Source organism: Ranitomeya variabilis, chromosome 4, assembly GCF_051348905.1.
Source record: "Ranitomeya variabilis isolate aRanVar5 chromosome 4, aRanVar5.hap1, whole genome shotgun sequence".
Taxonomy (NCBI): domain Eukaryota; kingdom Metazoa; phylum Chordata; class Amphibia; order Anura; family Dendrobatidae; genus Ranitomeya; species Ranitomeya variabilis.
Window position 1 is genome coordinate 507,232,318 of NC_135235.1, and position 11,128 is coordinate 507,243,445.

The following is an 11,128-nucleotide window of genomic DNA, read 5'->3' on the forward strand; positions in this document are numbered from 1 at the left end:
ATGAATAGTCCCTTTGTGGGATTTATTCTAAGCAAAGCAAAAATAAACAAGATCATAAGTCAATAAAAATCTATTTTTCTTAAAGTCATTTAACATAATAAAAATATTTTCCCATTAAGCTATTACTAGTTGGCCCGTGCAAAATTTTTGCACATTGTTTGTCAGGGTAGCAGGCAATTTCAGGAAAATCAAGCTGATCAAATGCTAATGTGTTTAATGAGATGATGAACACAGAGAGATATTTATAAATGCAGATTGGTAATACAATAAATTGGTTTGATAAGTAGAGGCTAAAAAAAGTCTTGAGGTTGTGGTGCCACCTGCAGGTTATTGTTTTTTTCTGCAGGTTTCTGACAATGAATGTTTAACCTGTATTTATTGATCAAATTGTGAATGTGTGGTTTGTTTGTGTCTTTTCTTGCTGAAGGGGGCAAGTTTACCTTTCAAATGGTGTATTATTGTGTGTGGGGGGCGAAGTAATCACCGAAAACACAGTGCATGTTTACAAATGTGTTTGCATACGTGACTCACCTGCAGTGAAATGTGCAATCCTCGAATTTGCCTGAAATAAGCTGGGCAAGCAATTCAGCAAGCTGGAAAGCCCCCAAGGCAAATGCCACCTGCAGGTAATTTGACCTTTGAAATGGTGTATCATTTGTGTGTGTCGGTGGAGTGTAAATGGAGCAAGTGTGCAATTGAATAGGCAGTGCATGTTTACATATGTGTTTGCATACGTGACTTACCAGCAGTGAAGTGTGCAATCCTCCAATGTGCCTGAAATTGGCTGGGCAAGGAGTTCAGCGAGCTGGAAAGCCCCGAAGGCAAATGTTAGGATTTGTTTGTGATGGCTGTAAGCAGCATTGTGGTAGTGTGCTTTGGGGTAGTGTGGTGCCACCTGCAGGTCATTTTTCCTTACTGCAGGTTTATGAAAATTAATGCTTAAACTGTATTTTGTGATCACATCATGGATGTGTGGTTTGTTTGGCTATTTTCTTGCTGAAGGTGGCAAGTTTGCCTTTCAAATGGTGTATCATTTGTGTGTGTGGGTACAGTATGAACGGAGATACAAAGTAATCACTGAAAAAGAGTGTTTAGAAATAATATAGAATGATTAGCTCCATTTCTCATTTATGTTTCAAGCATTTAAAAAAAATGGAAAAATTCAATTTAGGATATTTTAAGAATGATGGGAAATAAACTACAAAATTTAAAGGAAAAATTGTTGTATATCACTAACTTTTATGAAAATAACATTCTAAAAGAAAAATCTCAAAATCAAAGGACAGCCCTTACAATGCAAAAACAGCAAAAAATTTATACAATGGTATGATTCTAAGAATTTGATCAAGTCAAAAGTGAAAAAAATAAGTAATGCCAAGCCTTTTGGGATTAAGCAGGGTCTATACAGTGGCTTTAGTTTATGAGATTTAAAGACTTGTTCGAAGAATCCCTTGAGATTATGCTGATTACAAAGTTAATCTGCTGGGGTCCAAAGTGATTGATGACGAAACCTGGCAGTAAAAGTTCTAGTCACCTGCAGCGCCACCTAAGGGGAAATGAAGCATTACACATTGTACAATCACACAATGGGATTTCTGAGTAATGCAGAAAAGGACACGACAAGTTCTCCAAGGCTACTTTTCATAATGATTATATAATGATCCTGGGGACATGGAGCTCCCCTATATTCATTCTCAATTCCTCATTAGGGTATATTAAAATATGTTTTGTACTCTTGACCACTCTTAAGTCTTCAAAAAATATGTGGCCACTTGAAATGTGAAGATTCAGCCAAGAGAGGACATTTCCATCACTTTGTCTGACACTGGACTGTGCTGCTCGTCTTTCAGAATTTGCAGACGATGAACGTCTGGTGTGTGTAATGAAATCTGACCTCGGTTATGAGGATAAATGTATTCGGGGTGTTTGCTTTGTCTCACAAATAACTTGATAACACTTCATATTTTTTCCAAATTAACCTTGAATCCAATGCCTTCCTGAGCCGGATTCCGTTACAAGGAGTTTAATTGCTCGCTTAATGCAATACGTTGTTGGATTCATGTCATGTGCAGCTAAGCAGTTACAGAACATAGGACGGAGACTTTACAGTTATAGATTGTGCTGGCAAGAAGTTTTAATAAAACCATTGGCAATAACCCATGAGATCAGTGCCAATTTATTACATCGTGCTCTAATCATGAATAATGTTTATCTGCATTCTAATCCCGTTCTTATTTCTCCTGTATATTGCCTGCTTCAAGGATGTGGCCATTGGCCGAGAAGACATTTTATTATATTTGAGTGACACTGTTTATGTCTGTTTGCAGTTTGCATAAAAGCCCCATTTTAATTGCAATATAAAATAGCCAGTGATATGTCTACAAATCCTTCTGAATTTAAAGCAAAATATGCCTTAGTTTCACTACAGATATTTTTCACTTCAACAATAAACTAAAGGAAATGGGCGTACTTGCCCAGGTACTGAATGTAAGTAATGGGTCGGGGAAAATTTATTACAACTGAGCACTGAAAGCAGATAAAAGACTATTTCTTATGAAGGTTTTATCTACTAATACAAGATCTCCATCTACGGATTGATAAAATATTATTTCTTATTTCACAGAACGCTAAGTGTTTTTTTTTTTTAATTCAGAGTGAGACAACCTATTTAATATCTTCACTCAAAAGTGAAGCTGCCTGTACAAAATTTATATCTCAAGAACCTGTAGACAGAAATTTTCCAGAAAATCAGAATCACATTTGATCAAGCTCTCGATTCTTTTGCTGGACAGAAAATGCTTTGTACATGTTGGCCATTTAGATAATGAAAGCAGTTCTTCTTTTTTGCCTATAGTGTGGGGTTCTGACATGCCCTTTATAATGTTCATATGCCATCATAAGGCATCTGGAGAGGAGTTGTCATCAAGGGGCCTAGGGGCAACCTCATAAGGCACCCAGGAAATACTGGACCAAAAATATAATTTGCGTATGTGAACAACACAGCTACAACAGAGGACCAGAGATGGGAACTGAGTACCACGAATAGAGGACACGAAAGACAAGATAAATGAATCCTATGATATATTCTGCTCTGCTATATTTAATGAGTGCAGACAAAAATTTTAAAGCCATTTCTGACTTAAATGGGTTGACCTAGCTTGGTGTTCAAGTCTGCAGTCTGGTGTGAAGGCTTGACACTGCGCACTGTCAGGATTCGCCATACCATGCACAGGTGAACATGTGATTTCAGGCATGTGATTTGCATACTTCTAGCCACATTACTTCTCCATGGTATATAAATCTGGTTTTGTTTAGCATGTGGGCAAGACCTTCAACTATTATTTGCAGGTATCTTTGTGAGGAAAACATCCAGTTGTCTAAAAGACTACATTTTAAGAGAGGGCCATAGCTCAGGAATTAAGAGCAGGAATGAAAAATAAACAATGCTGGAATCAGGAGAACAGCGGCATTTACTCCAAGTAAAGAATGACATATTTTAGGAAATTGACAGGTGGTCTTTATATCTCACCTATTGTCAGGGTTGCCACCAGGAATTTCAGGGCCCCATATTGGTAACATTTTTGGGCCCACTTGAGACTCTGCCAAGGCTCCACCCCAGATCTTTCTCAATGCGTCAAACCTTTCACAGCCTCAATACCCATATTTGGAAAAAACTCCACATCTGCACCACATCCTCACCAATCACACATTAACAGTTCCCATTGAACACCATATTCCATACATAGCCATCATCTTTTGTTTTGGCCAACCAAAAAAAAAAAGACTTTTTTGGCAGGGACATACTCTACTCTAACTTATTAAACATTTCTTAGAATATCCAATACTCTTTTTAGGTATATCTTTATTTTTCCTTAAGGGACTGAGGCACATACATTTTTTAAACTGATCAATAACACCACATGCAAAAGCCAATTGCTTTCACACCATGGCCAGATCACATATGACCACCACACAATGAACAAATAATGCCACATACAAGGATCAAATACCACCACACCATGACCAGACCACATAGTCATCGAATACTACAATACTGATTATTAATAAAAAAAACTACAATATTAATATTGCCATATGTGCCATTATGCACAGGAGTTCTGCATATAGTGTAAAGTGTACAGGTAATAATGGGCTCACCAGTGATGTTATACACAGGAGCTCTGTATACAGGTAATACAGTGATCACCAGTGACATTATACATAGCTGTTCTGCATATAGTGTCAGGGTACAGGTAATACAGTCATCACTGGTGACATTATACACAGGAGCTCTATATATACTGTCAGTTGGAGCTTATACTTTATACTCAGATGCATAAACAAGGCTAAATTGGACAGACACTGACTGACCCATTTGTATTATTTGCTTTACTCCGGTTCATTCTGCAGCAATTTAAAGCTCTATATCCATGGTTCAAAAGACTTTTACAATGGAATGGTTTTTCTATTGAATTTATCAGTCAGTTTCATGGCTTCGGGCATATGAATTCCTTTACCATGCAGACAATATCTGTCGCTATCCATAGCACACTACTGAACAAACCAGGAGGAGAGAGAGTTAAATAGATTGTCAGTTACAGAGGCTTCCATTCATACAGCCATATCTCACACCTTCCCATGTGCAGAAAATCCTACACGGTTATAAATGACGGCTTTGTCATGGAGGGAAATCCTATAATCCGGAGCATTTCAGCAACAGTCACTCACACGATTACTGGTGACCCTCTATAATAAAACAGGCATGCTTTAAACATAAGGATTTTGGTTGCCTTAATGGAGCACTTACTTGGTAATTACCATATAGCTTACAAACCTCATGGTGTCTCGGTGTGATGGATCAAAATGCTCTGCTCAACTCCATTATTTCATCCAAAGCCAACTGAAAACCCATTGTTAGTGAAATTCAATTCAATTTCTCTCTACAATGAAGCTCATTCGTCTTGAGTATCATGCACCCAAGAAAGAATATCAAAATCTGCAGAAACCAGATAAATCTAGCAGGAATATAGACAGAAGTGTATTGTTCAGATTTCAAGAGATATATTTAATTGATAATTGTAACCAGAATAAGTTTTCAACTTTAAAAAGAACATTTTGAGACAATTTCACTGATGTATCCAGCATTATCACTGTTTTGGCGATAGAACAACGATGGAATTGGTATCTGTTTAGCAGTAATCCAGTGTACCAGCACTGAGAAATCAAGCTTTGATGCCATATTTATATTAACCAAAAAGTTTGTTTGGGGCATATATATTAATGCTAAATGTATCGCCCCTCCTCAACATCCCCCCCAGCATCATCCTTTTATCCCTGATTGACTCATCAGTTTACACTATGCCAGGCTAAAATCTTTACCGCCTGAGCTAATGTGTATGTGCAAGATTATAGCTCACCAGATGACTGACAAAGCAGTAGATAGAGGAGGACTCAATCAAGGAGAGAATGGTAGCACTGAGTGGGGAGTATTGAAGAGGGACATTAGTCTTGGAATGCATCAACAGGTCCCCAGTGCACGCTGGCTTCTTCACGTTTGGCTTAGCTTGATTCATAGGTCCATCTCTGTTTGTTTAGTAATGAAGGACAGAAATATTGAAGGAAGAAGAAATAATGGAGGAAGGAAGGCAAGAAGAGAGGGAAGATGGAAAGAAAAAAGAAAATGCAAAAGAGAAAAAAGGATAAATTAATATCTATGTAGTAGGAATGAAGGAAGTAGGGATGAAAGAAGAGGTAAGAATGAATGTGGGAAGATTGAAGGAAGTAGCTAGGAAAGGAGAGTATGGATGGACTTAGAGAAAGGGGAGGAAAGAAGGAAAACATAAGAAAGAAAATGCAGGAAAAAGGAAAAAATGAATGAAGTAGGTAGGAAAGAAAGGAGAGAATGAGGATAGCTGGAAGTAAGAAAAGGAATAGGAATGAAGGAAGAAGATTTAAAGTGGGAGAAAGGAAGAAAGGGAAGAAAGTTAATAATGATAGGAGGATCTAAGGGCTACAAAGTTTTTGATGACCTCACATAAATATTTAAGGGTTTTTTTGTCTCTATTTAAGGAGGACGTTCGGATAAAAAGTTGATTTGACTGTTTTATTGAATATTATAACTATCTCGTACAAAATGATCACTGCTCTATGCTGCCTGCTAGGTCGTCACATGAGTATGTCACAGGAAAGCAATGACCAGCACGTTGGCACAGTTAAATCCTCTGCAGATAGTGAGATAAAACACTGTGAGTGTGAACGATTGGAGATTCTGACCCGCAAGGTTAATAACATCAGCAATAATCATTCTATGTCAATGTGGTGGGATGAGATTTAGCAAAGTTTGGGGACTGACTATAGGAGGACTTGGTACTAAAACTACTAGAACAAAATGCTTCATATTGACACTTCTAATAAAATAAATCTAAGGCTCTGCTGGGGCAACATAGTGGTTTATTGGTTATTATCACTATCCTAACGAAAGGCCATCAACAGTAAAGTCTTGGAAAATAATTTTAATCCACAATGTATGACATAAATGTCTTCCATTTTGAATTACGCATGCAATATTTTAGTTTACAAGTTTAAACTTTTTTCAAGCCACAACTGGAGCGTTAAATGTGTAAATAAAAGAAGGAATTTATTTTTCTTGGTGCTGCCTCTTCTGTTTTTGTTTGGCTCAAAAACCCCGAAGATTGGGTCTTTGAGACTTTCACCTATATCCTTGACTTTATGTTTCATAGTTGCCTAATAGAGGTGAGTCCCACTTGTGGGACTTGCCCTTATCTCTAAAACATCTTGTTGCCAATATGATTGGAGAGCAAGACATAAATACACAGCTCTCTTCATTCACTTCTATGTGGGTTCCAAAAACAGACCACGATCTCCCGGTCTACAAATAGGTTTTGGCCATAAAAGTAGCATCTGAATATCCAGTAGATATAAATATCTTAGATGGGAATACTCCTTTGTATATTGATTTGTTCACACTGTATAAAAACTGATAGAATCAGTTTGGAGACATTTTTTATGATATCTTAGATTATATAAATCAAGACTGCAGATGGCCAACGTTACACCAGTCCAGCAGTATATCAACAGATCCTCTGAGAACCAAAGACTCTAACCCAAAAATTGGTCAGTAATAGAACAGGATCACAAAGGTCCAGCAAAAGACAATCCCATGTGGAGGTGTTTTGGACCAAATCACTGGCGACTAGGGCTTATTTTTTGGGTCACGTCACAAATATTCCATTGGAAATTGCTGATAATATATTCTGTATGAAAAATAGCAACAAAGACTATGATGCACTTAAAAGTGGAAGTGCACCTGTGTAGAAATGACCTTCAGAAACAACTCCTCTGGTGGACCCGAGGAACTACAACCATATACAGCTATTGTCCCTGGAACCTATCAGCAAATATTGAAGATTGGACTAGATACTGTTGACAGTGTTCTGTGATTGCACAGAGTTAGTTTTCCTAGACCTGGACTGGATTGCTCCTGCTTGCAGCACATGAGAATCTTATTTGTAGAATTTATGAGAGTATCTCAGTTACTTCAGATTCCTAAAATATGAAACTGTGTAGCTCCAAACTGGATGCACACTCCCTGCTATCATAAACTGTGGAGACTATTGTTTTTATACTATTTCTGCTTCGTACTTCAGCTCAGCCATATGTCTCATTACCCAGTACAACAGTTAAAGTCTTGATCCCATCTCATAACATGTCTTTGTAATGTGGGATTATAAGTGAAGATCTGGTGAAATGCCAGAGCTTTATCTTTATTCGCATGTCTTGTGTGAGGGTGCAGTGTGAAAGGGAAGATTAGGATACAATAGGGTGTGAGGTCTGTTAAGGTACCGTCACATTAAGCGACGCTGCAGCGATAACGACAACGATGCCGATCGCTGCAGCGTCGCTGTTTGATCGCTGGAGAGCTGTCACACAGACCGCTCTCCAGCGATCAACGATGCCGAGGTCCCCTGGTAACCAGGGTAAACATCGGGTAACTAAGCGCAGGGCCGCGCTTAGTAACCCGATGTTTACCCTGGTTACCAGCGTAAAATGTAAAAAAAACAAACAGCACATACTTACATTCACGTCCCCCTGCGTCCACTTCCTGACTGACTGAGCGCCGTACAGTGAGAGCAGAGCGGTGACGTCACCGCTGTGCTGCTTTCACTTTCACTTTGCGGCGCTGAGTCAGAGGAGGAAGCAGACTGCAGGGGACGCAATGTGAGTATGTGCTGTTTGTTTTTTTTACATTTTACGCTGGTAACCAGGGTAAACATCGGGTTACTAAGCGCGGCCCCGCGCTTAGTTACCCGATGTTTACCCTGGTTACCAGTGTAAAATATCGCTGGTATCGTTGCATTTGGTGTCAAACACAACGATACACGCCGGTCTGACGACCAAATAAAGTTCTGGACTTTATTCAGCGACCAGCGACATCACAGCAGGATCCTGATCGCTGCTGCGTGTCAAACTAAACGATATCGCTAGCGAGGACGCTGCAACGTCACGGATCGCTAGCGATATCGTTATAAAGTCGTTTAGTGTGACGGTACCTTTAGTAGAACTTGCTGACAGGTAGCTTCTCCTGACACAGTACAGTGCTGACTGGACCAGCAACTGGTATATGGCCTGAGTCTCCAGGGAAGCGGTAATGTAGACACCAGATTGATGTGGCGCATATTGCATTCCCTAGAAATAAAAAATAATATAGACCAGGTCCCACCACAGGGAATGTTCATTGCTCAGTTCTGGATGGAGAATTGCTGATTGTAACTGTTTTGATATTTTTGCCAACTCAGAGTAAATTTTTATATAAATTGTATATATATAACCATTGTATAAATACATAATGTACTGTACATCTTTCACAGCGCATTGAAAAAAAAAGTTTGTACATGTAGAAATTCTGTGTTTTTTCTGTTCCTACCCACTTCTCTCCAAAGGCCAAAAAACATCATTGGCTACGCTGCCATTGTCATGCCAATGTAATGGCAGGACTACTGTATATGTGTATGTCTGCACCCTCATATGTGTGAGCCGGGGGCAATAAGATTATATCACTGTGCTACATTGCTCCATGACTATGACATCACAAGGACAAATGATGTCTATAATAAAAACACAATGGGGCATATGCATAACTTGAAATTTTGTGCCCATATGAAAAATATACGGGCACTGAATAATCCTTTACAAAAAGAAATGATGTCCAATAATTTGAGCTAACTGAATCTTTTGAAATTTGAGTTTGCCAGTTTTGATGAATAAATTGGTATAAATTTACCAAGAATCTCAAGTTCTCCAATTGCGCTGAAAAGACTTGTATCATACTCTCAGGTTTCCTAGGACTGTATCCAACCCCTTTCAATAATTTCATTGCAAATATAGCCTTAGTAGTGTCAAAATGAACTCAACATACTGTATATGGCTATGGGTAAGTAGATGGTAACTATTCTTCACTGCTGTGTTGCCACACACACTATTTGTAGAGAATATATAGAGATATTCACCTTGTCAACTAACTGAAGAGGTTCACACTAAAAAGGTTGCTGTGCTGCATTCCCTGCCTCGGCTTTTATACAGTCTTTGATAGGGGGTACCAGGTACAGACTGAGACTGAAATTCAGCCCTGTCATTTGAAATCACAAAGGCCCATGCTGTCCCCGTCCCCAAGCACCAGATGTGATATATTAGGAATATTACCCTGGACTGAGGAAAACAAGATTTACTACAAGACCAATATTTCTAATGATGCCAGAGGCCTGCTGTGGTAATTGACAGTCACGTACTTTGTGGTTCATCACAACTCTTAACAGTTTGGTTGTCTTGAGAAAACTGATTCTGTTAACAACGTAGCAGACAAGGCAGCCCATGACCACACAGGCCCCTCTGGCATTTGCCAGAATGGCCAGATGGCCAGTCCGGCCCTGGGTGGTACTATACTATGTGATGTGATAACTGCAAGGCATTATTAGGAAGCTTGACTGGTCATGCCCAAGGTCATATGAACCTTCTTTAGCTGATGAAATCTTCTTCTTTGTGTAAAATATAGATGGTCATTTTTGGATAATTTACGGGAATTCAGAATAAATATTTTGATTTCCAGAGATCCAGCAAATTTACTAAAATTTGACATGACTTTGAATCACATTGAATCAGTTCACTAATTTCTTCCTAAAATAAAATATAAAATTAAAAAATTATTAACCAAAAGGTAATAAAACATACCACAGGATAGCTGGCCCACTTACTTTGGCAGGAACAACAACTTATCTACTCTTTTCTTACTTATATTCTGAAGCTAAGCCACTGCAAGAAGTGTCTGTCCATGCTTATTCCCTTTTTCCTATTGAAAACACATGCATGCAGAGTATGGGGACTAGAAATGAACAGTCATTTGGCATACAGCTATCTGATGTGTATAGGCAACATTAATTGCTAACTAAAATCTACAACACATACTATTAGCAAGCAACAAATAAGTAAAATAACAAAATAAGAAGCAAATAAACAAATAGTGAAATGAAAGAAAACGAGAAGTTCCTTTCCGTAAGAACCTAAAATCTAAATAAAATGGAACGAGTGACATATTTGACACATACTACTAATTTTGTCCTCTTGTATTAGCAAGAAAATGTATCATGCTATTTAACCCATTCCCGAAGATTGCATCAATGAGAGAGGTCCCACATGACCTCGAGCGTCCCTATTCCATGTGATGTGATTGGGGCTATCACATCACATGGAACATCACAGCCAATCAGGAGGGACTTTCAGAGTCACTATAAAAGCTGAGGCAGGGAATGCAGCAACCATTTTCAGGTGCTACAGGCTACGGAAAAGACCTCTTTGTTAATCTCAGCATTAAACAAAGGGCTATAACATTGGACAACTACTCCAGAGTGTGGTGTACAACTGCAGTGCTAAAGATAGAACATGGGAGTAGCGATTTGAATTGACAGTGACATTTTATTATTTATTTATTTTTTGCCTATTACTATTGTATTTATTTAGGTATTTATCATTTATTTTACAAAATATGCCCCACGTAAGGCCATATAATAACTTTGGTGTGAAATTAACCCCTTAAGCCCCGAGGGTGGTTTGCACG

At 38.6% G+C, this 11,128-nt stretch overlaps 1 long non-coding RNA gene across 1 annotated transcript; it reads right to left on the minus strand.

Moving 5' to 3' along the window:
- Nucleotides 1–1,413: 1,413 nt before the first annotated feature.
- LOC143769075 (uncharacterized) lies at nucleotides 1,414–9,038 on the minus strand. Its single transcript, XR_013214204.1, has 3 exons — nucleotides 8,945–9,038; nucleotides 5,418–5,912; nucleotides 1,414–1,546 (listed from the first exon to the last, which is right to left on the minus strand). It is a non-coding gene; the product is annotated as an uncharacterized LOC143769075 (long non-coding RNA).
- Between the last annotated feature and the right edge of the window lie 2,090 nt (nucleotides 9,039–11,128).